Consider the following 23,309-nt stretch of genomic DNA (forward strand, 5'->3'; position numbering starts at 1 on the left):
CCACAAGGATCGTGCTGGGTCCACTACCTCTCATCATTTATATAAATGAATTAGATGTGAACACAGGAGGGATAGTTAGTAAGTTTGTAGATGGCACCAATATTGGAGGTGTAGTGGACAGTGAAGAAGGTTACCTCAGATTTCAATGGGATTTTGATCAAATAGGCAAATGGGCTGAGGAGTGGCAGATGGAGTTCAATTCAGATAAGTGCGAGGTGCTGCATTTTGGAAAAGCAAAGCTTAGTAGGACTGATACACATCATGGTCAAGTCCTGGGGAGTGTTGCTGAACAAAGGGACCTTGCTGTGCAGGTTCATAGCTCCTTGAAAGTAGAGGTGCAGGTAGATAGGATAGTGAAGGTGTTTGGTATGATTTCGTTGATTAGTCAGAGTATTGAGTAAGAGAGTTGGGAGGTCATGTTGCGGCTGTTCAGGACATTGGTTTGGCCACTCTTGCAATATTGTGCGCAATTCTGTTCTCCACCTATCACAAAGATGTTGTGTAACTTGAAAGGTTCACAAAAGATTTATAAGGATGTTGCTAGGGTTGGAGAATTTGAGATATAGGGATAGGCTGTACAGGCTGGGGCTGTTTTCCCTGGAGCGTCAGAGGCTGAGGAGTGATCTCAAAGGTTTATAAAATCATGAGCATCGATCAGATAGATAGACAAGGGATTTTCACTGGAGTGGGGGAGTCTAGAACTAGAGGGTATAGATTTAGCGTGAGGGAAAAGATATAAAAGGGACCTAAGGGGCAACTTTTTCATGCGACGGTGTTGTGTTTATGGAATGAGCTGCCAGAGGGAGTTGTGAAGGCTGGTACAATTGCAACATTTATTCGGCATCTGGATGAGTATATGAATAGGAAGGGTTTAGAGGGATATTGACCAAGTGCTGGCAAATGGGACGAGATTAGGTTCGGAAAACTGGTCGGTATGGACGAGTTTGACTGAAGGGTCTGTTTCCGTGCTGTATGTCTGTGACTCACAGCCGGGGATCAGCTCAGTGGGTTTCAGTCTCTTCAAAGGTAAATCTTACTCTGTTTTACTTTTTCAAATCTGCAACATTCAGTAGGGTGAGTGTTTACTAGTTTAAGTGCCTCTGTTATGATCTTTTGGTTGAATGTTTTAAATGTAAAATACAGGTACTAATGTATTTGAGAGTAGTCTTTTGTAAAGCTGTAAGACTCTGCCTTTTTCTGGGTCTACAGATTAAGGTGCAGAGATGGCCATTCGTACAGTGATGTGCACTTCCTGGAGGAGAGTAGGGGGAGTTTGAATGATCCTGAGGATAGCCTACAGGAAGTGATGCAAATCCTCTTGGATCACATGGATCAGATGGAGCGGTGCTTAATGGTAATGAAGAATTTACAAAAGTCAGGATGTGTGATAGGTGGCAGTTTCAGGCCGAAAAACTGCCGATACAGTCAGGTAGATGGGTTACCTCTCGGAAAGGTAGGAGAGGGAGGTAGGTAGAGAAGGAGTCTCCTGTGGCTATCCCCATCTGAAACAAGTATACTATTATGGATAATGTAGGTGGTCATAGACTCTCAGGGGAATTTTGCACTGACAGCCAAGTTACTGCTACTGAGACTGGCTCAACTATAATGAGAGGTATATCAGATTCCAAACGCTCAAGGATGATAAGGGACTCTGTAGTTGGGCACAGACTGCCCTTTCTGTAGCTGACAGACATCAGAATGGGGTGGTACCTCCCTGGTGCCAGGATCAAGGATGTTTCGGACAGGTAGCAGAATATTCTCAAAGGGAAGAATGACCAGTGAGAGGTCATTGTACATTGGTACCAATGACATAGGAAGGGGAAGAGATGAAGTCCTGATGAGAGAATATAGCAAATTAGCCTGGAATATAAAAAAGTAGGTCCTCGACCATAATATCTGCATTACTTCTGGTGCTACATGCTAGTGAGACTAGGAATAGCAGGATGGAGGAGATGAATGATTGGCTAAGGAGCTGGTGTAGGGCAGAAGGATTCACATCTTTTGATCATTGTAATCTCCTCTGGAGTAGAGTTGACCTGCATAAGAAGGATGGATTGTACCTGAATTAGAAAGTGTCTAATATCCAGGCAGGGAGATTTGCTAGTGTTACTCAGGTGGCATTAATCCAGTGAGGGTAAACCCAAAGAGATGGTGAGAAAAGAGGTAAGTCTGAGGCTGGTACAGTTCAGAAGTCAGACAGTCAAGACAGGCAAGGGCAAGGCACAGAACCAGGTAGAACTGACAAGTTACACTGCATTTACTTCAATGCAAGAGGCCGGACAGGGAAAGCAGATGGGCTCAGGGTATGGTTTTGAATGTGGCACTGGGATATCATGAGTATTACAGAAACGTTGCTCAGAGATGGGTAGGACTGGCAGTGTAATGTTCCAGGGTATCGATGCAAGAGGAAGGATAGAAAGGGGGACATGAGAGGGGGCGGAGTGGCCTTTTTGATTAGAGGTAGCATTACAGTTGTGCTGAGGGAGGATATTCCTGGGAGTACGTCCAGTGAAGTTATTTTGGTGGAACTGGGAAATAAGAAAGGGATCATCACCTTGTTGTTACTATCTGCGTGGGTTTCGTCTATTTGCTCTGGTTTCCTCCCATTATCTAAAGATATGCAGGTTGTGTGGATATTCCAGGCTGAATTGCCCATATTGTTCAGGGATGTGCACGCTAGGTGGATTAGCCATGGGGAATGCAGTGGTAAGGTAGGAGTCTCTGAGGGTCCGTGTGGTTGTGATGAGCTGAATGGCCTACTTCCACGCTGTCAGGGTTCTTTGATAATTCTACTAGTTTTAAAATAGTTACAGAAAATAATAGACCAGATCTAAATGGTGTTCTTAATTGGACAAAGGCGAATTTTGACAGTACAAGGTATTCCTTTGCTATTCCCAGGCTGGAAAGTGGGAACATAAGAACATAAGAAAGAGGAGCAGGAGTAGGCTACATGGCCCCTCAAGTCTGCTCTTCCATTTAATAAGATCAGGGCTGATCTTTTCTTGGCCTCTGCTCCACTTTCCTGTTCTCTCACCATAACCCTTAATTCCTTTCCTGTTCACAAATCTACCTTTTGACCTAACGATAGTCAAGTCGATAACCTAAACTGCTGCACTCAGCAGCAAATTCCACAGATTCACAGATTTACCTAAAGAAGTCCATCCTGAACTCAGTCCTAAATCTGATACCCCCTTATTTTGATGCTCTGCTCCCTAGTTTAAGCGCCCCCTAGCGGAAATCACCTCCCTGCTTCTATCTTATCTACTCCGTTCATAATTTTATTTTTTTTCCCATCCAACCTCCCATATTTCGAAATTCCAATGAGCATACTACCAGTTTCCTCAATCTCTCTGCATACGCCAACCCTCTGAAATCCTGACTGAAACTAGTGACCCTCCTCTACACTCCCTCCTGTGTCAGTACATCTTTGCGAATGTAAGGGGACCAAACCTGTACACAGTACTCCAGGTGTAGCCTCCCCAGCACCCTGTACAGCTGCAGCATAACCATCCCTCTAGCAATGAAGGACAATATTCCCTTCACTGTCTTAATTACCTGCTGTACCTGAAAACCAACTTGCTGTGATTCGTGCATAAGGACACCCAGCTCCCTCTGCACAGCAGCATGCTGCAAGTTTTCACCATTTCATCATCAGTTTGCTGTTAGTCTGACCAAAATGGATGACTTCACGTTTCCCAATCTTGTCCTTCATCTGCCAGATCCTTACCCACTCACATAGCCTATCTGTATCCCTGTGCAGACTTACAGTGGCCTCGGCACACATTGCTCTACCACTCATCTTAGTGAAGTCTACCTTTCATGAATCGATGCTGTGTCTGCTCAATGAGATAATTTCTATCCACATAGCTCACTATTTCTTCCTTAAGAGATCGGGCATTTTCCCCACCAAAGAAGTTATGCTAACAGGTCCATTTTAAAATATTCGCATCACATTTGTAGCTTGCCAATCTGTCAGAGCTGTCCCAGAGTCCAGCAAATTTTAGTGAATTATCACGAGTGCATTTGCTATTTACCCACTGCCATCTGTTAACGTCCCCTGGGATGCACTCCATCACGGCCAGGAGACCCATCTACCTTTCGGCTGTTATCTTTCCCAACACCACCTCTTTACTGAGAATGATTGCTTCTTTGTCCTCATCTGCCATTGCGTCCATAGGCCTGCAACAACGAGAGTACACAGACAGTATGTTCCTGTTAAGGCCTTAATAGGTAGTGTAGGGAATGCTGCCTGTCGAGAGAAATTGAGAGTCTCGTCAAGAAAATGAAGGAGCGATACGGCAGGTGCAGACAGCTGGGTTTGTGTAAATTCCTGGAGGAGTATAGGGGCAGTCGGAGTCTCCTCGAGGGAAACCAGGAGAGCAAAAACGGGACATGAGAGAGCTTTGGGAAATAGGTTCCCAGAGAATCCAGAGATTCCAGAAATACACTAAGGATAAACGAGTAAGCAGGCAGAGAATAGGGACCCTCAAAGATCAAGAAAAAGGTCCTATTTGTCCGAGATAAGTATATACCTGTCAGGCAGGGCGGAAGCTGTAGAGTGCAGGAGCTGTGGTTTACAAAGGAAATGGAATCTCTCTTCAAAAGGAAGAAGGCGGCTTATGTTAGGATGAGATGTGAAGCGTCTGTTAGGGCGCTTGAGGGTTACAAAATAGCCAGCAAAGTCCTAAAGAAAGAGCTCAGAAGTGCCAGGAGGACACATGAGAAATTGTTGACGGATAGAAACAGGGTAAACCCTAAGGCTTTCTATAGGTATTTAAAGAATGACGAATAAGATTAGGGCCAATCAAGGATAGTAGTGGGGAGTTGTGTGTAGAGTCAGAGGAGATAGGGGAAGCACTAAATGAATATTTTTCAACAGTATTCCCTTTAGAAAATGACAATGTTGTTGAGATTACTGAGATACAGGCTACTAGACTAGGTGGGATTAAGGCTCATGAGGAAGAGGTATTAGAAATCTTGCAGAGTGTGAAAATAGATAAAACCCATTTGGCCCAGTGAACTTATCCCAGGATCCTCTGGGAAGCCAAGGTAGAGATTGCCGAGCCTTGGCATTGATCTTTAAATCATCATTGTCTACAGGAATAGTGCCAGAAGACTGGAGGATAGCACATGTGGTTCCCCTGTTCAAGAAGGGGAGTAGAGGCAACCCTGGTAATTATAGACTAGTGAGCCTTACATCAGTTGTTGGTAAAGTGTTGGAAAAGGTTATAAGAGATATGATCCAGAAAAGAATAATTTGATTAGGGATAGTCAGCACGGTTTTGTGAAGGGTAGGTCGTGCCTCACAAACCTTATTGAGTTCTTTGAGAAGGTGACCAAACAGATAGGTGAGAGTAAACCGGTTGATGTGGTGTATATGGATTTCAGCAACGCGTTCGATAAGGTTCCCCACAGTAGACTATTGTACAAAATGCGGAAGGGTGGGATTGTGGGAGATAAAGCAGTTTGGATCAGTAATTGGCTCGCTGAAAGCAGACAGTGGTGATTGATGGGAAACGTTCATCCTGGAGTCCAGTTGCCAGTAGTGTACCGCAAGGGTCGGCGTTGGGTCCACTGTTGTTCGTCATTTTCATAAACTACCTGGATGAGGGCGTAGAAGGATGGATTAGTAAATTTGCAGACAACACGAAGGTTGGTGGAGTTGTGGATAGTGACGAAGGATGTTGTAAGTTACAGAGAGACTTAGATAAGCTGCAGAACTGGGCTGAGAGGTGGCAAATGGAGTTTAATGCGGACAAGTGTGAGGTGATTCACTTTGGTCAGAGTAACTGGAATGCAAAGTACTGGGCTAATGGTATGATTCTTGGTAGTGTAGATGAGCAGAGAGATCTCAGTGTCCAGGTACACATTTCCTTGAAAGTTGCCACCAGGTTGACGGGGTTGTTTAGAAGGCATACAGGGTTTTAGCTTTTATTAACAGGGGGATCGAAATCCGGAACCATGATGTTATGCTACAGCTGTACAAAACTCTAGTGAGGCTGCACTTAGAGTATTGTGTACAGTTCTGTTCCCCACATTATAAGGAGGATGTGGAAGCTTTGAAAGGGTGCAGAGGAGATTTACTAGGATGTTGCCTGGTATGGTGGGAAGGTCTTACAAGGAAAGGCTGAGGGACTTGAGGCTGTTTTCGTTAGAGAAGAAGGTTGATACGTTACTTAATAGAGACATACAAGATAATCAGATGGTTAGATAGGGTGGACAGGGAGAGCCTTTTTCCAAGAATGGTGACGGCGAGCACGAGGAGATATAGCTTTAAATTGAGGGGTGATAGATATAGGACAGATGTCAGAGGTAATTTCTTTACTCAGAGAGTAGTCCGTGTATGGAATGCTTTGCCTGCAACGGTAGTAGATTCACCAACTTTAAGTACATTTAAGTCGTTATTGGACAAGCAAATGGACGTACATGGAATAGTGTTGGTTAAATGGGCTTCAGATTGGTATGACAGGTCGGCGCGACATTGAGGGCCGAAGAGCCTGTACTGTGTTTTAATGTTCTATGTTCTATGAGCAATATGCTGTAAGGATCGTTTCTGGGTCCACTGCTTTTCTTCATTTATGTAAATGTTTTCTATGTGAATATAGGAGGCATGGTCAGTGACTTTACATAGATACCAAAATTGGAGGTGCAGTGGACAGGGAAGAAGGTTACCTCAGATTACAATGGGACTTCAAACAAATGGGCTTTGGAGTGGCAGATGGAGTTTAATTCAGAAAAATGTGAGGTGCTCCATTTTGGAAAATCAAATCAGGGCAGGACTAATATACTTAATGGAAAGGTCCTGAGGAGCGTTGCTGAACAAAGATCTTGGAGTGCAGGTTCATAGTTCCTGAAAGTGGAGTCATAGATAGGCAGGGTAGTGAAGAAGGCGTTTAGTATCCTTGCCTTTACTGGTTAGTGGATTGAGTACACAAGTTGTGACGGCATTTTGTGGCTGTTCAGCACATTGATTCAGCCACTTCTGAAATTTTGCTTTCAGTCCTGGTTTCCCCGCTATCGGAATGATATTGTGAAACTTGAAAGGGTTCAGAAAAGATGTGCAAAGATGTTACTAGGGTTGAGGGTTTCAGCTATATAGGGATGGGCTGAATAGGCTGGGGCTGTTTTCCCTGGAGCATCGGATGCTGACAGATGACCTCAGTGGTTGATACAATTGTGAGGGACATGGATAGGGTGATCAACCAGGATCTTATTCACAGGTTAGGTGTGTCCAAATCTATGGGGCACAGGCTTAAGGAGTGAGGAAAACAATTTATAAGGGATCTGAGGGGCATTGTTTTCAAGCTGAACGTGCTATGTGTATGGAATGAGCTGCCAGAGAAAGTGTGGTGGCTGGAACAATTGCAACATTTAAAAGGCAACATTTAAAAGATTGGGTAAGTGATTAGGAAAGGTTTAGAAGGTTATGGGCCAAGTGTTGTCAAATGGGACGAGATTAATTTAGAATATCTGATCGGCATGGACAAGTTGGACCAAACGGTTGGTTTCTGTGCTGTACATCTCGATAACACTGAAACATTAAAATAAGATACGTTTCTCTATGTGGAGAGTTAGCAGAAGGTCGGATAATTCTCCTTGGAACTCAGAAAGTTAAGCAGTGATTTCAACTAGGAGCAGATTTCTTACAGGCAAATGGGAGGTGAGTTGGGACAGACTGGCACCATCTCCAGAGAGAGAGAGTACAGCCCCAATGGGCTGAATAGCCCCCAGTCCCTCTACTCTGTGATACTGCCCCCTTTCACTGAATGTTGAAGCTCATGCCAGTGCAGAGCCATAGAGATATACAGCATGAAAACAGCCCTTTTGGTCAAACTAGTCCATGCTGACCAGATATCCGAACTTAATCTCGTCCCATTTGCCAACACTTGGCACACATCCCACTCCACCCTTCCAATACATACACCCATCCAGATGCCAAATGGTCTAGTTTTACCAACTTCCACCACTTCCCCTGACAGAAGATTCCATACACACACCACCTGCTGTGAAAAAAGTTGACCCTCTGATCCCTTTTATATATTTCCCCTCGCACATTGAACCTATGCCCGCTAGTTCTGGACACCCCCACCCCAGGGCAAGGACCTTGTCTATTTATCCTATCCATGCCCCTCATGATTTGATAAACCTCTATAAGGTCACCCTTCAGCCTCCAATACTCCTGGGAGGAGCGCACAACTCGTGTCACAATGGGGCCGGTGAGATTGATGGCAGCTTCAGACCAATAGGAGAGTTGATGTGATCCTCCAGACAATGGGAGTGAATGAGGGGTGGGTCCAGTGGGCCAACATGTGACCATAAACTGTGCAGGTGCACTGTCACTATGGTGCGGGTGTACTCCGTGAGTGTGAAGGGAATGAGAGAGACAGCAGAGATTGGGAGAGAAATTGAGTTTGTATGGACTGGGAATGTTGATAAACACACGGTTTTAGGTGGCTAGACCTGAATTAGAAATTCCTGGTAAATTAGAACCAAAAGAGCTGCGGATGCTGTAAATCTCACAATAACCAAAAGGTACTGGAAAAGCTCAGCAGGTCTGGCAGCATCTGAGAAGAGAAATCAGAATTAACATTTTGGATTCGCTGAGCCTTCCTCAGAGCCGATGTGACTGAAAGAAATGTCGCTTTTTATGCAGAAGGTAGGGGTTAAGGAGTACATGATATGTGGGGATAGAGTCCAAAGAAAGAGATGGGAGCAGTTGGACAACGGAGTGGATAACGAACTGGCTGGGGGAGGGTGAATAGCTGTTTATGAGGACTGTTAGTGGCGAACCATAGGTAGTGTGTAATGGCATGCTCTATGATAACAAGGACTGGTGTGTGGGTTAAGAGGCTAGGGCGCTAGGACATTGGAGAGTTCAGGGCCTAAAATTATTGAATTTGATAGAGGTGTTCAGGATGTCCAAGTAGAAAATGAGGTGTTGTTCTTCCAGCTTGTGTTAAAGTGTGGCGCTGGAAAAGCACAGCAGGTCAGGTAGCTGACCTTCAGCACTTGATCACCCTGAAGCTCTACTTTCCAGGGACTGTACACTTGTTCTGAGCCCTTCAGAGGGATTGAAGGGGATAGGGAGAGAACAGGAACAGGGTTGTGTTGTAATCTACAAAATAACGGTCACCCTCCCCCTCTCGGTGTCTCCCCTCTGTCTCCCATCCCCCATCATGCCTCCTCCCCACCGCAGGGAAAAGATCTTGTGTATTTTCCCTATCCATGCCCCTACTGATTTGATAAACCTCTATAAGGTCACCCATCAGCATCTGACGCTCCAGGGAAAACAGTGTATTCATCCGCTCCCTTTGGTTCAAATCCTCCAACCCTAGCAACATGCTTGTAATACTTTGCTGACCCCTTTCAAGTTTCACAATATTGTTTTGATAGGAAAGAGATCAGAATTGCATGCAATATTCCAAGCATGACCTAACCAAGGCCCTGTACAGCCGCAATATGACTTCCCACCTCCTATACTCAGTGCTCTGACCAATAAAGGAAAATATACTAAACACCTTCTTAACTATCCTATCTACCTGTGATTCTGCATTTCAAGGAGCTATGAACCTGTACTCCAAAGTCTCTTTCTCAGCAGCAATCCCGAGGACCTTATCATTAAGTGTATTCACCCTGCTAATATTTGCTTTTCCAAAATGCAGCACCTCACATTTATCTAAATTAAACTCCATCTGCCAGTCCTCAGCACATTCAACCATCTGATCAAGATCCCATTATAATCTGAGGTAATCCTGTTCACTGTCCACTACACCTCCAATTTTGGGGTCATCTTACGAACATTACTTCCTATATTCACATCCAAATCATTTATATAAATTATGAACATTTCAGGATCCAGCACCGATACATTGTGACATCCCACTGGTCACAGGTCTCCAATCTGAAAAGCAACCTTCCACCACCACCCTCTGTCTTCTCCCTTTGAACAAGTTTTGTATCCAAATGGCTAGTTGTCTCTGTATTCCATGAGATCTAACCTTGCTAACCAGTCTCCCATGGGGAACCTTGTTGAATGCCTTACTGAAGTCCATGTAGATTATTTCTACCGCTTTGCCGTCATCAATCCTCTTTGTTGTTACTTCAAAAAAATTGAATCAAGTTCATGAGACGTGATTTCTCACACACAAAGCCGTTATTAATATCCCGGACTTAACTCTGTACATTGGGGTCTGCGTCACCCAGTTATGGTTGTTAATATTCTGGATAAATTTCACATACACCAGCTTTGTGTTGGTGACTGTGTACTGAGTCTTGTTAATAACACCAACACAGATGAGTTCCTTTTGAAAGGCAGTCCCTATATCCCTAACCCCCTTCCAGTTGCTCTGTCTCCTCCATTCCCACCGTAGACAGTAAGTGGGAGGAGCTCATGGAGTTTCCATGTGAGTGAGATTGAGAAAATCTTCCCTTCTTTCCACTAGCCCACCAAGAAATGGCGGTAGTGTCCTTACCTCTGGACCAAGAGAATCGGGTTCAGAGTTTGGTAACAGCGGCTTTGAAGAGGCTGATTGGAAATCATGCCCAAGCCACCAGGCCATACTGTCTCCCAGCTGTCCCTGCCTGAGTTTCCAAACAGAACCATCCTGTCGTTTCTCTCCTGTCAGACTCTCCCATTACTCAGTTTGTCCAGGATCCCCTCCTGCTGCTGCACTGCTCCTGTCCCTCACTGACCTGTCCATCCCCAAGTGTCCTCCACATTCATTCGTTGTTTACAATCCCATTGTCTCTGTCCTCCAGCCCCGCCCCCTCCACTCTATTGGGCACAGCTGCTGTCAATCACCCAGGCACCTGTGTGATCTGGAGCATGCTCTGTAGGAGGGGAGACCTGTGCACGGGCGCAGTGCTGGCCAATTGTTGGCGTATGTGCAGTATGGGTCAGTGCCAGCGAGGGAGGCTTTGGATGTGTGGGATTAATCTGTCATTGGCTGCTCCCTCCCTTCCTCCCTCTGAGAACAGGACCCAGGGGACTGGTCCCTGCCCTGGTATCGTGACAAGTGGTCGGCGTATCGGTGGGGGGAGCATTTTGCAGAAAGTTATCAGAACTCAGGTGAAGATTCAGGAATGTTATGGAAAGGAACAAAGGTAGGCCTGCAATTAAAGTTCTAATTTGGTTCATTTTAGTTCAACCAGATGTGATTTGTCCAGTGTGTGCAGGATGGTTCTTATCAGAGGGTTGGTGTGGAGGAAATAAATAAGAGGTTCCAGATTGGAAAAAAAAAATCAATGTTGGTCTGACTAGGAAACCTTGGGAGGTGGGGGGAGGATTCACCAACACCCAGGAGACTCCGAGTCAGATTCATTGATTTGATTAGATTAGACTTCCTGCAGTGTGGAAACATGCCCTTCGGCCCAGCCAGTCCACACCGACCCTCGGAAGTGTAGCCCACCCAGACCCATTTCCCTCTGACTAATGCACATAACACTATGGGCAATTTAGCCTAGCCGATTCACCTGACCAATGCATCTTTGGATTGTGGGAGAAAACCGGCGCACCCGGAGAAAACCCACGCAGACACGGAGAGAACATGCAAATTCCACACGGACGCTGTGGGGCAGCAGTGCCATTGTGCCACACCTTTGTTTTGGTCCTTAGTCTGCAGGCAGGAGCTAAGAAGCTGAATTCAACGAGAGGAGAGAGCATTAGAACTGGGTGTGGAGGAAAGGGGTGAGGAGATTGGTTTGGATTTCAGTTCACAGAAGGGATAAATTGTGAGACTGAGAATTAAAGCTTTGGGGGAACAAAGAAACTACAATTTAATACTATAATTGTCTTATGAATTTCCATCCTGTGTTAATGGTGGTGACTTGTTTTCTCTGTTGTAGGGTACTGAAAGGGCAGATTTGTGAATGAGAAATTCAGATTGAACTTCATGTTCAGTTTTGACAGTTACTTAATCCGTGCCGATCTGAATATCATTGGCCTTTTCATGTGGAAAGAAAGGTGTGTATTCTGTCCGTGGGCGAATATTTCAAGTGTCAATGTGACTGGAAAAATTACTGAGACACAGCCAAGTCCATGTCAGCGTGGTGAATGTGGAGAGAGCTTTCATTTGTTTTTAAAAGTCTGAAAATACATGTCACATTTCCCAGGAATAATGAAGTTACAGATTTGTTTTGTATGAGGACAAGTTTTTAATTAACCATGCAACCAGAAAGACAGAAGGATACCTGCACCATGGAAAATACAATGAAAACGGGATTGTTGTAATGGGGTTAATTTTCGATCATGGCTTGTAATCCGTTGGCGATGTCACGTCTGTTCCAGCGCCGTGGGGAGACACTGGAAATGTGATGAATGCAGTGAAGATTTCGGTTATTCAACTGGATATGGTGCAGAAGAAATGGGCTCAGGGGTCTGAGTTAGAGGGAGAGGTTGGACAAGCGAGGATTCTTTTTTGTTTAGAGCAGAGGAAACAGAGGGGAGATCTATTTCTGGCAGTGTATAATATTGTGACAGGCTTGGGTAAGGTGAATGCACTCAGTCTTTTTCCCAGGAAATCAAGGAGTAGAGGGCATCAGTTTAAGGTGAGAGGAGAAATTATGAAAGGGAACCTGAGGGGCAACTGTTTTACATAGAAGGTGGTATGTATATGGACTGAGCTGCCAGTGGAAGTGGTTGAGGTGGGTACATTAACAACATGTAAAAGACATTTGGACAAATACATGGATAGCAAAGGGTCAGATGCAGATGGGCCAAGTGCAGGGAAATGGGTTCGCGTGGATGGACATATTGGCCGGCATGGGCCAGATTGGGCCAAAGGGCCTGTCTCTGCTGTAGGACTCTGACTCCAAATATATTTTCTATTTCTCCCGCCACCTCTGGTAGTACCCTGGGATGTATTCCATCAGGGCAAAGAGACATGTCTACCTTTAGCTCCATTAGCTTGCCCAGCTCTAACACTTTCGTGATAATGGTTGTTCCTTGGTCTTCACCTTCCTCAGTCTCCTTATCAATTACTGGCATGTTCTTCGTATCCTTCACTGTGAAGACTGACTGCTGTGTACTCATATTCCTGAACCCTGCTGGATAGGAATAACTGGGCACAGAACTCTGAGAGGTCTTCTTTGAGTCTTTATTGATGAGACATGGCAGTTACCTGGATAGTGTACATGCAGAACACCTCCAGGCAGCATCAGGTAACTCCCCGCCTGTCCGATGTGCCGCTCCCATTCTTATACCTTTGTGGTTTGTGTTTTGAATGGACGCTGTCTCTCAATATTATCTCCATGGCAATGGCAGTTAAAAAAGTCGAGTTAAGCTCAGCACTTTGTGGTTAAACCACATACCCCTCCCTCACGGCCCTGTGGCTCAGTCAGGTATCTGACAGGCACTTCAGTTTCCGTGGGGCTGTCTATCAGGATTCTGATGTGGAAGAACTGGTGTTGGAGTGGGGTGGGCAAAGTTAAAAGCCACACATCACCAAGTTATAGTCCAACAGGTTTATTTGGAAGTACAAGCTTTTGGAGTGTGCTGAGATTTTGCACTTGATCAGGATTATCTCTATGGTAACAGTTAAGTGCTTCAACAATTACAGAGGCCATATGTTCCCCAAATAATAGGTTCCCCTTTAGCAGTGTAAACTGCTATTCCAGCCCTGGGGATAGCTACTCATCACTTTTCTCCCCCAATCCCATCCAGCTTTCTGTTGATCTTTAAAGTTTTTCTAATCTCCTAGTTTCTTCTTGGACTTTGCCAATTTGAATGCTTTCTATTTCAGTTTGATAGACTCCCTTATTTCCTTATCCACCCACGGCAGATTATTCCATTTCCTACAGTCCTCCCTTTTCACTGATATATAATTTTGCTGAGCAGTTTGAAAGATTATTTGATATTCCTCCACTGTCTGTCAACTGTCCCACCCTAAAGTCTTTGCTTCCAGTCTACATTAGCCAACTCCTGCCTCATCCTATTGTAGTCTCCTTTGTTTAAACACAGGATCTTGGGATTGGATTTAATCTTCCCGCTTTCCAACTGTATTCTAAATTCAACCAGATTTATCACAAGTCTTTTATCAGATTACGAGGTGAGGCCATGTTACCTGGATGTTTTGGTTTTCATTGTCAGAGACCTTGGCTTTGTAATAAAGTACAGGATAGATGTTCAAAACAGAGTATTCTGGACGGTGTGAATGTACTGAACAGTCTAAAACCATAAATCACTGTCTCCCCTCAGTTTACATGATCTGGAGATGCCGGTGTTGGACTGGGGTGTACAAAGTTAAAAATCTCACAACACCAGGTTATAGTCCCTCAGGTTTAATTGGAAGCACACTGGATTTCGGAGCGTTGCTCCTTCATCATGATCCAATTAAATAAGTTGGACTATAACCGGTCTAACTCACCTCAGTTTAAAATTGAAAAATCATTTTCTCCCACATGCTTCCTTACTTTCGAAGTTTGAAACGCTAATCCACCTGACTATCCTGCTTTTTCCAAAAATCTCCTTTGGTGAAGGTGGTGAGTTTTGGATTCAGCTTTTCCGTTATTACCGCAAGAAGATAAGCACTGGGCACAGGAGAGGCAATGCAGCTCCACCATTTAATACCATGCTGATTGAGCTCACCTCGGTCTCAGCTGGATTTTCCTGCCTGCTCTCTCTTACCCTTCAATTCATTGCAAATTCAACATCTGTATTTCTTCAGTAAATTTGCTCATTGTCCTAGCATCTACCGCATTTTGAATAGGGAATTCCACAGATACACAGCACATTGAGATAGGTACATTCTTCTATATGAGAATGGAATAGGAGCCCTACCGTGCAGAAATAGGGTAATCGTCCATGGAGTCCACGCCAACCCTATCATGAGCATCCCATTCACACTCACCCATTCCCTGTATTTCCCATGGTTAATGGCTTAACCTGCACAGGTATGGGCACTGGGAATTTCGCATAGCCAATCCACTTAACCTGCACATCTTTGGACTGTGGGGTGAAACTCGAGCACCCAGAGGAAACCCGCAGTGACGCAGGGAGCACGTGTAAACTCCACACAGTTGCCTAAGGCTGTAACCAAATCCAGGTCTCTGACGCTGTGAGTCAGCAATGCTAACCATTGAGTCACCTCTGCTTAAAATCTCCTGCTCCTATTATTCTCGCCACACCCGAGTTGGCTGAATCTATATTCCTCACATCAGAAAATCAGGTTGTGGAAGCAGATGTTTCAATAAAACCCAGTGACAATCCAAATGTTATGTGTGTCTGAATGGGGATCAGATACACAACACCCTCCAGTCTACACTTTTCGTTGACTTTCCAGAGACAGGGCTCCAATGGCGTCATGGGGACTACAACTCCCACAATCCCTGAGGCAGGGACCACACGTGTGTGGGGAAACACGGCACTGTACATGTACAAAATGTGTGCGGGTTTTGGAGCATGTGCTTTGGGTAAATATGCTTTGCGGAAAGTTTTTCACACTGTGATTGGCTGGAGGAGGAACGTATTTACTCATAGTATTGATCTGTTGGGGGAGGGGGTCAAAGTATCACTACATCCATGTAGGACCACTCTCCATCCCCAATTCATTGTAATGGTCGGAATCAACTAATGGGGAACGAAGAAGGATCTGATCCATTCTCCCAGATTGAAGGTTCCTCTTCTGTCCAGGATCTGCCACCTCCCTTTCTTTCCTTTTGTTTCATTCTGCTGTTACATTATTCACTTGCAGCAACTGAAGGGAAAGGAAGTGAACCCAGAAAGGGTGCAGAGTCTAACCAGGGACGGGAAGTGGTGGCATGGATCTGTTTATCAGTTACTCCATGGGAATGGGGAGGGTGTACATTAGGGGGTAGCAGAGTCAGAATGGTGGGAGAGAGTAAGTGGGCTGGAGGGTTGCAGCTTTGAGGGAAGAAAGGGAAAAAGAGTAAGTAGAATTGTCTGCTCTGAATTTCTAACATGTACATATTCCTTTATACAGGGTGCTAGATGGTGAAGATTTGCAGACTGAAATCTCAAAGTCATGTGCAGATCATGATTAAGTTAACCAGCATTTGAAGAAGCAAAGACAGAGAATCACTCAGCCAAAGTCCTGCAACACTCTCATCGCAGCATTTTCGATCTCTCTGCACCAAATGGACTGTGAATTGTACAAGACAGCAGCTCCCTACCATCTTCTCAAGGGTAACTAGAGATGGGGAATAAATGCTGGCTGAGCCAGTGATGCCCATATCCTGGAAATGGTTTCTATCTCTAGTTGCTGAACCCCAGTTGATGTTCCTGCAGGATGATGAGGGACGCTGAGTGCATCCTCCAGGAGGTAGCACCATCACATTACCCCTGCCTACACCCACACAGTAACACAGCAACATCACTGGAACAAAAGGCAGTGAAGCCAAAGGAGGACTTAGATATACTTCTTCAAGGTAAAGTCATGAAAAGGGATTGGAACACAGCAGGAGACTGAGCTGGATGGTCAGCTGTTTCCCATTGAATGGTGGAGCAGGATTGAAAGGCTGAATGGTCTCCTCCTGCTGCTATCCCCCAGGTCTGTATATAGTCATGGAGCCTGGGCAGGAAGGAGTTCGCAGGGATTCTCCAGGAGATTGCACTTCCACAACAGTTTTCAGTGAGGGATGGTTTGATGGATTTTATTTAACATTTATCTTTAACAAAAGGTTTGTAAATTTTGGTTTTAAAATGTTGTAAAAGTTATTTTGCACAGCAAATAAAATTAAAGAAAATAACGTAAACTGTCTGAATATAACAGTTTTAAAACTTTCAACCCTTGTAAAACAAAATCCTGTCTATTCCTGGACACAATCACTTTCCAGCTACTCAAACTCCAGGGAAATATTCCCTCCCTGTCTGAACCTTTGGTTTGATTTAACTGCTTTTCAGTTCTCGTTCTGTTCGCTGTGAAGCATTCTTTTTCCCCATTTCTCCGACCCAGAAATGTGAGCACAGCAATCTACCCACCATCAAAATCATCAGTACGCCATTTTGCTTTTGGTTAACATATAATCACCAGCAGTGCAAATGTGAGGACTGCAGATGCTGGAAACAAGAGCCTAGATTAGAGGGATGCTGGAAAAGGCCTTTTGCTGAAATGTTGATTTTCCGGCTCCTCAGATCCTGCCTGACCTGCTGTGCTTTTCCAACACCACTCTAATCTAGACATATAATCACCAGCAGTCAACCATTTGTGTAACCAATTGAATATTTCCAAACAAAGCCCATTTCGGGCCAAACAAACCATTACAAGTGTCAGAATGAGAAGGGACTAAATCAAAGTAGAGTTGTGGGGAGGGGGCAGCGATGGAGATAAAGCACTATATCCCCTGCGGTGCCCACTTCTATCTAAAGGCATCGAGAGCATTGATCCACACCACATGCTCCTTCTCCAAGGACACCCTTCTGTGTAGCATTTATCCTCAATCATAGAATAGAATCCCTACAGTGTGGAAGGAGAGCATTGGCCCATCAAACCCCACCGACCATCCGAAGAACATCACGCCCAGAGCACTCCATCACTGTAACCCTGCATTTCCCATGGCTGATCCACCTTGTCTGTACAATTCTGGATCCTGTGGACAATTTAGCACGACTGATCCACCTAACCTGCACATCTTTGGACTGTGGGAGGAAACCAGAACACCTGGAGGGGACCCACACTATCATGGAGAGAATGTGGGAACTCCACACAGGCCGTTGGACAAGGCTGGACTCCAACTTTGTACCTGATGCTGTGAAGCAGCTGTGCTACAATCACAATTTAAATCAAAACAGATGATCCCTGCTCATTGTCACATTGCTGTTTGTGGGGACTTACTGCCCAGAGAGACATCCTGAGGTTCAGAAAGTGGCAATGTAAGTTCAGTCACCTCCAGCCCAGTTAATGTGGTTAACAACAACATCAATACTCCAACAGTGTCATCATGTACAAGGTCCACTCCTGACTCTGATGGACAGTAACATCAGAATCAGAGTCCTGCAGTCCACATGGAGCAGGGGGATGACCACTTCCCTGTGAGCACTCACTGGGCTCTCAATCGTGTTGAAGACGCAGCAAATCTCTTGTCACACAGAGGGGTGAACAGCTCCTACCCAGTGTGAACACGCTGGAGTCTCAGGGGGTGGGATGAATAACTGAATCCCTTCTCTTCACTGAGCATCTGAATGAGATCTGCCTCAGTAGATTGTGAGGTCGAGTAAATCCCTTCTCATACGTGGGGCAGGTGAAATGCCTCTCTGCAGTGTGACTGTGTCGGTGAGTGTCCCACTGTTCGGGTGAAGTGAATTCCTTATTCTGATTGAGCCCGTCCTCCTGTTTCTCTCAGTTATCATTGACAATCTCACACCAGAACTTGTTCCAGAGAGTGTTCCAGAACAGGCAGAATGGTCAGCTGCGGCTGGTCACCTGACTTGTCACTGGTCCTGAAAGGTTCACTCTCCACAAATGCTGCCAGATCTGCTGAATTTTTCCAGCAATTTCTTTTATTTTTTTCAGTTTTTCCCAGCATGTGCAGATGTTTAGTTTTCCAATTCTCATCTTGTCTGTTGCAGAGGAGTTTATTGATGAAATTAGAGGGTTTTGAAAATTGTACGTTATGTCACACATCAGCTATGATCATCATGAATGGCAGAGCAAAGTCGAGGGGCTGAATGGCCTCCTCCTGTTCCAAGGAAAGTTTTCCATTGTCAGCTTGTGGTAACATTTCCCGTCACTGCTCAATTCACCTCCATATCGAACACATTGTTACTGACTGAACAAACCTCCTGTGTTTGAAATAAACTTACTAATGCTCAGTGGCTCCCTCTCCTGCCACCCGGGTTTAACTTTCATCATTGAATACTGTCGTGTATTACTGCAGGAATGCCCACAAAGACTAATCCTGGAGTCTGTATCCCCTAGGATCCACAATCACCTTTTATTGACTTCTTCCTATTTCATTCTGGCTATTGAACTCTTGGTTTCAATCCAATCTCCTGTCATGCTCTTCAACATGTCCACATGGGTGGACTAGAGGTAGCTGGGATTTAATGAAGGGAAGTGGGGATTAGGTGGAAGCACGAGGAGCGGTGACAGCAAAGACAGTTCTCATTGTAACAGCAGAGTTTCTCCATGACCTAGTGAGTGGTGAGGCAGCTGAGTTTGTGGGCGGAGACAGTTTCAATCAGGGATTTGGTAAGACACTCAGACATTGACCTGTCCAACTGATTGTTAACTCAGACAGATAGAAAGAAAGATGCACATTTAGATATCACCTTTGATGATCTGGGGCAATGAAACATGCTTCCAACCTCAAAACTCTGAAAACACAGACACAATGCTTTCTGTTTGTACCAGGCTGTCTCTGAGGCTCCTCTTTTCTTGTGAAAAGCGTTTCGACCTGTTCAGCCTTTCCTGGTGATTATAATCGCTATGTTCCTGTGAGATTTGTGACTGAACCTTTATTTTCCTCTTCCTTGTGAGTGATGAAAGTAGCAGAAACAGTTCCTGACCTGTGAGGGGTTTTGATTGGAGTATTTATATTTACAAATCCATTCCCACCCTCACATACAGTGTGAAATTGATGTAAAACTGAAGGAAATGAGTGAGTGAGCACCCACAGAATCATAAAGGAATCATATGTATCTGAGTTGAATGAACAACAATCAAAACTAGTTAGAATCACAGAATCCCGTGGGTGCAGAAAGAGTTTATTCTGCCCATCGAGTCTGCAATGACCTGCTCACCCACCCTACCCGCATAACCCCACATTAACCATGGCTAGCCCAACCCACCTAAATTGCACACTGCGACCATGTTAGCATGGCCAATCCAGTGACGTTACACATCTGTGGGAAGGTCACAAATTACATACAAATGCTGAGAATTGTGGAAGATGGCTCACAAATACTAGAATCTGACACAAATGCTCTGCTTTTCAAAATAAAATCTGGGGGACACTGCAACCGGAAAAAGTTCTGATTTTCTTAGGAGGAAGAGAATTCAAAACTCACGCCACTGACCCAGGGGGGGGAGTGAAAGTTACAGAGGTCTCGGAACCATCAGAAATGTAAGAGGTTGTGAGCAAGGTGGGGGTGAGACAAGGACACAAAGACAGTCTGTCACACGGGGGAAGGCAGGAAAGGTTCAACAGCAGAAATGGTCGTCCCTCAAGGCCATGGAGAATGGAGTTAGAGCTGGGAAAGAAAAAAGGGAATAAGGTGTGCAGCTGCCAAAGGAATATGTTAAAAAACAGATTATAAAAGCATAGAGGGCAGAGTTCAGTCTGAAATCTTTGCTCTCAATGATGAGTAAAAAAGCTGTAACGCCTGGGGAGTTGTATTTCAGCCAACACTTACCCAGGATTGGCCAAGTGTGCTGTCATTTTCTGATAATTTTTTTTCTGGCATTTGTAGTTCAAGTCTGATGACGCTAGTAACTTTTCAATTTGGACTGGAGTTTAAATTTCTGGAGAAATGTCAAATAAATCACATTGATCACATTCTGCACATCTTAGTCCATTACCCTGCATGTTCCAGTATTTCAGTGACATCCATGTCCTGCCGGTGGGACAGGACATACAGGGATGGTGACGATGGTGTCTAGGACATTGTAAGCTATGATTCTGTGCGTATGACTGTGTCGGCTTGTTGCTTGACTTGTCTGTGTTCCAGCTCACCCAAGAAGATGTTGGCAGGGTGAGACAGTACAGTTGGAGATCCTCTGCTCGCCAATTCCTTTCCTTTTTGTTTTTTTAGAATTTCATTCTCTCTCACTCTCCCCTTTGCAGACTCTGACAATCATGACAATTTTTTTTAAAAAAAACATGTCTCTATTAGAAAACCAATCGAGGAAAATATATTATTCTTGCATCAACTGCATTTTTAAACAAAATCCATTGTGTTCAATAAACACTGTCTCATTTTTTCCTTCAATTCTATCAAGTGAGCTATTATATTTTGTCCCTCAGTTTACCGATCTTAATAAATATCCAATCAATTTCAGAGCAACATGCTGACAAAGTATTGAAACAATTAATCTGTTTAGGTTTTAGCATTAGTTATAACGTCATTACAATTACAACAATTGCAGAATAATTGGTCTGGGTAACAAGTATACTGATGTTTACAATTTAATTTATTGATTGTTTGAAAATTGGTACAATATATCCTTTTTTCAGGATTCTAGCAGTAATTGTTAAGGCAATTGTTAGTATGCTTTAGTTTAGTTTTGCTAACAACTACAGTGATGTTTATATTTGAATTTAATCCAATCTTCCATAGTACCTATATAGTAATATAAAACTCCATTTTATTTCCAATCAACACCCCTACAAAAGAATCCATTATTTCTGATGCAATGCGCACTGTTCAAAATATGACTTTTGCTCATTTGAATGATCTGTGTAATCCCAGCCTTATAAATTTAGAAAATCCTATTTACTTTTCCCTGCAACAATTCCTGTTCATTTTTTGCAGATAGCACAGTCAAATAGCAAGATGAAATTTATCATTATTCTTAAGTATGCCAGTAGAATTTTGAAAATCTCTATGTTGCTAATATATAATAATTGTTCATTTCAATCCATAGACTATAGAACAGTACAGCACAGCCCTTTGGCCACGATGTAGTTCAGACCTTTTATCATACTCTAAGATCAAACTAACCAACATGCCCTTCATTTACTATCATCCATGTGCCTATCCAAGAGTCGCTTAGATGTCCCTGATGAATCTGAACGTACTACCACCACTGGCAGTGCATTCCACACACTCACCACTATCTATAAAGAAACTATCTCTGACATCTCCCCACAACTTCCCCCATTCATCTTAAAATTATGCCACTTTGTGGGGAAACGTCTTTCATTATCCACTCTATCTATGCCTCTCATCATCTTACACAAAGCTATCAAGTAAACTATCATCCTCTTTCATTGCAATGACCAAAGCCCCAGCTCTGTCAATCTTTATTCATGAGACATGCCTTCCAGTCCAGGCAACATCTTGATAAATATCATCTGCACCTTCTCTAAAGCTTCCGCATCCTATGTCTTATGAGGTGATCAGAACAGAACACAATATTCCAAGTGTAGTCTCATCAGGGATCCACGGAGCTGCAGCATAACCTCGTGGCTATTAAACTCAATCTCGCCACTAATGAAAGCCAACACCCTATGCACCGTCATAATAACCCTATCACCTTGGATGTCAGCTATGAGGGATGTATGGACGTGCACCCCGCGATCCCTCTGTTCCTCCACATTGTCAAAAATCCTGCAAATAATCTGAAAATTTGCATTCAAATTTGAAATTCGAAAATGAATAACTTCACATTTTCCCAGGTTGAACTCCATCTGCCACTTCTCAGCCCAGTTCTGCATAGTCAATGTCCTCCAGCAACGTACAAAAGCCTTCCACACTATCCACAACTCCACCAACCCTCGTGTCATTGGCAAACTTCCGAACACACCCTTCCACTTCCTCATCCAAGTCATTTGTAAAAATCACGAAGAGCAGAGATCCCAGAACTAATTCCTTCAGAACACCATTGGTCACCGTGCTCCAAGCTGAAAACTATCTATGCAATCTCACCCTGTCTTCTATGGGTCAGCCAATTTATTATCTAACCAGGCAGGTTTCCCTATATCCCATGCCTCATTACTTTCTAAATGAGCCTACCATGGGGTACCTTATCAAACACCTTGCTAAAATCCTTATACACCACACCCACTACTCTGTCCTCACCAATGTGTTTGCCACAACATCAAATAATTCAATGAGCCTTGTGAGGCATAACCTGCCACTCACAAAGCCATGCTGACTATCTCTAATCAATCTAAGCTTTTCCAAAGAATCATAATCCTGTCTCTCTGAATTCTCTCCATATATTTGCCCACAACTGATGTAAGACTGACTCATCAATCATTCCCAGGATTATCTCAATTTCCTTTCTTGAATAAGGGAATAACGTTTCCCACCCTCCAATCATCTGTTATGACTCCAGTGGACAGTGAGGATGCAAAGATCATTGCCAAAACACAGCAATCACTTGCCTCCCTTCTCATAACAAACTATGGCCCAGGGGACGTATCTATCCCCATTATTTTTAAATGTTTTCAGCACATTCTCTGTCTTTACATCAACCTGTTCGACCATATCAGCCTGTTTCATGTTGTCCTCACAAGGAAAAAGGTCCCACTCACTCGTGAATACAGAAGCAAAGTACTCATTAAAGACCTCACCAACCTGCTCAGACTCCTGGCACAAGTTTGCTTCACTATGATGCGTATAAATGTGGAATTATGTCTCAGCACTGAATTACTGTAAAGATATTGCAGTGTACAATCACTCGACTACT

General features: G+C 44.1%; 1 long non-coding RNA gene across 6 annotated transcripts in view; it reads left to right on the plus strand.

Moving 5' to 3' along the window:
• LOC140470018 (uncharacterized) overlaps positions 1 to 16,710 on the plus strand; it is a 32,146-nt gene extending 15,436 nt beyond the window's left edge. For 3 of the 6 annotated variants that reach the window (XR_011956310.1, XR_011956313.1, XR_011956309.1), the window contains 2 exons: positions 11,845 to 11,962; positions 15,939 to 16,710. This is a non-coding gene — a long non-coding RNA (uncharacterized lncRNA). Of the gene's footprint in view, positions 1 to 1,209; positions 1,355 to 10,977; positions 11,104 to 11,844; positions 11,963 to 15,938 lie in introns of all 6 variants that reach the window. The other 3 variants (XR_011956312.1, XR_011956311.1, XR_011956314.1) reach the window with 3 other exon arrangements.
• The last annotated feature ends 6,599 nt before the right edge of the window (positions 16,711 to 23,309 follow it).

Source organism: Chiloscyllium punctatum, chromosome 50, assembly GCF_047496795.1.
Source record: "Chiloscyllium punctatum isolate Juve2018m chromosome 50, sChiPun1.3, whole genome shotgun sequence".
Classification (NCBI taxonomy): Eukaryota; Metazoa; Chordata; class Chondrichthyes; order Orectolobiformes; family Hemiscylliidae; genus Chiloscyllium; species Chiloscyllium punctatum.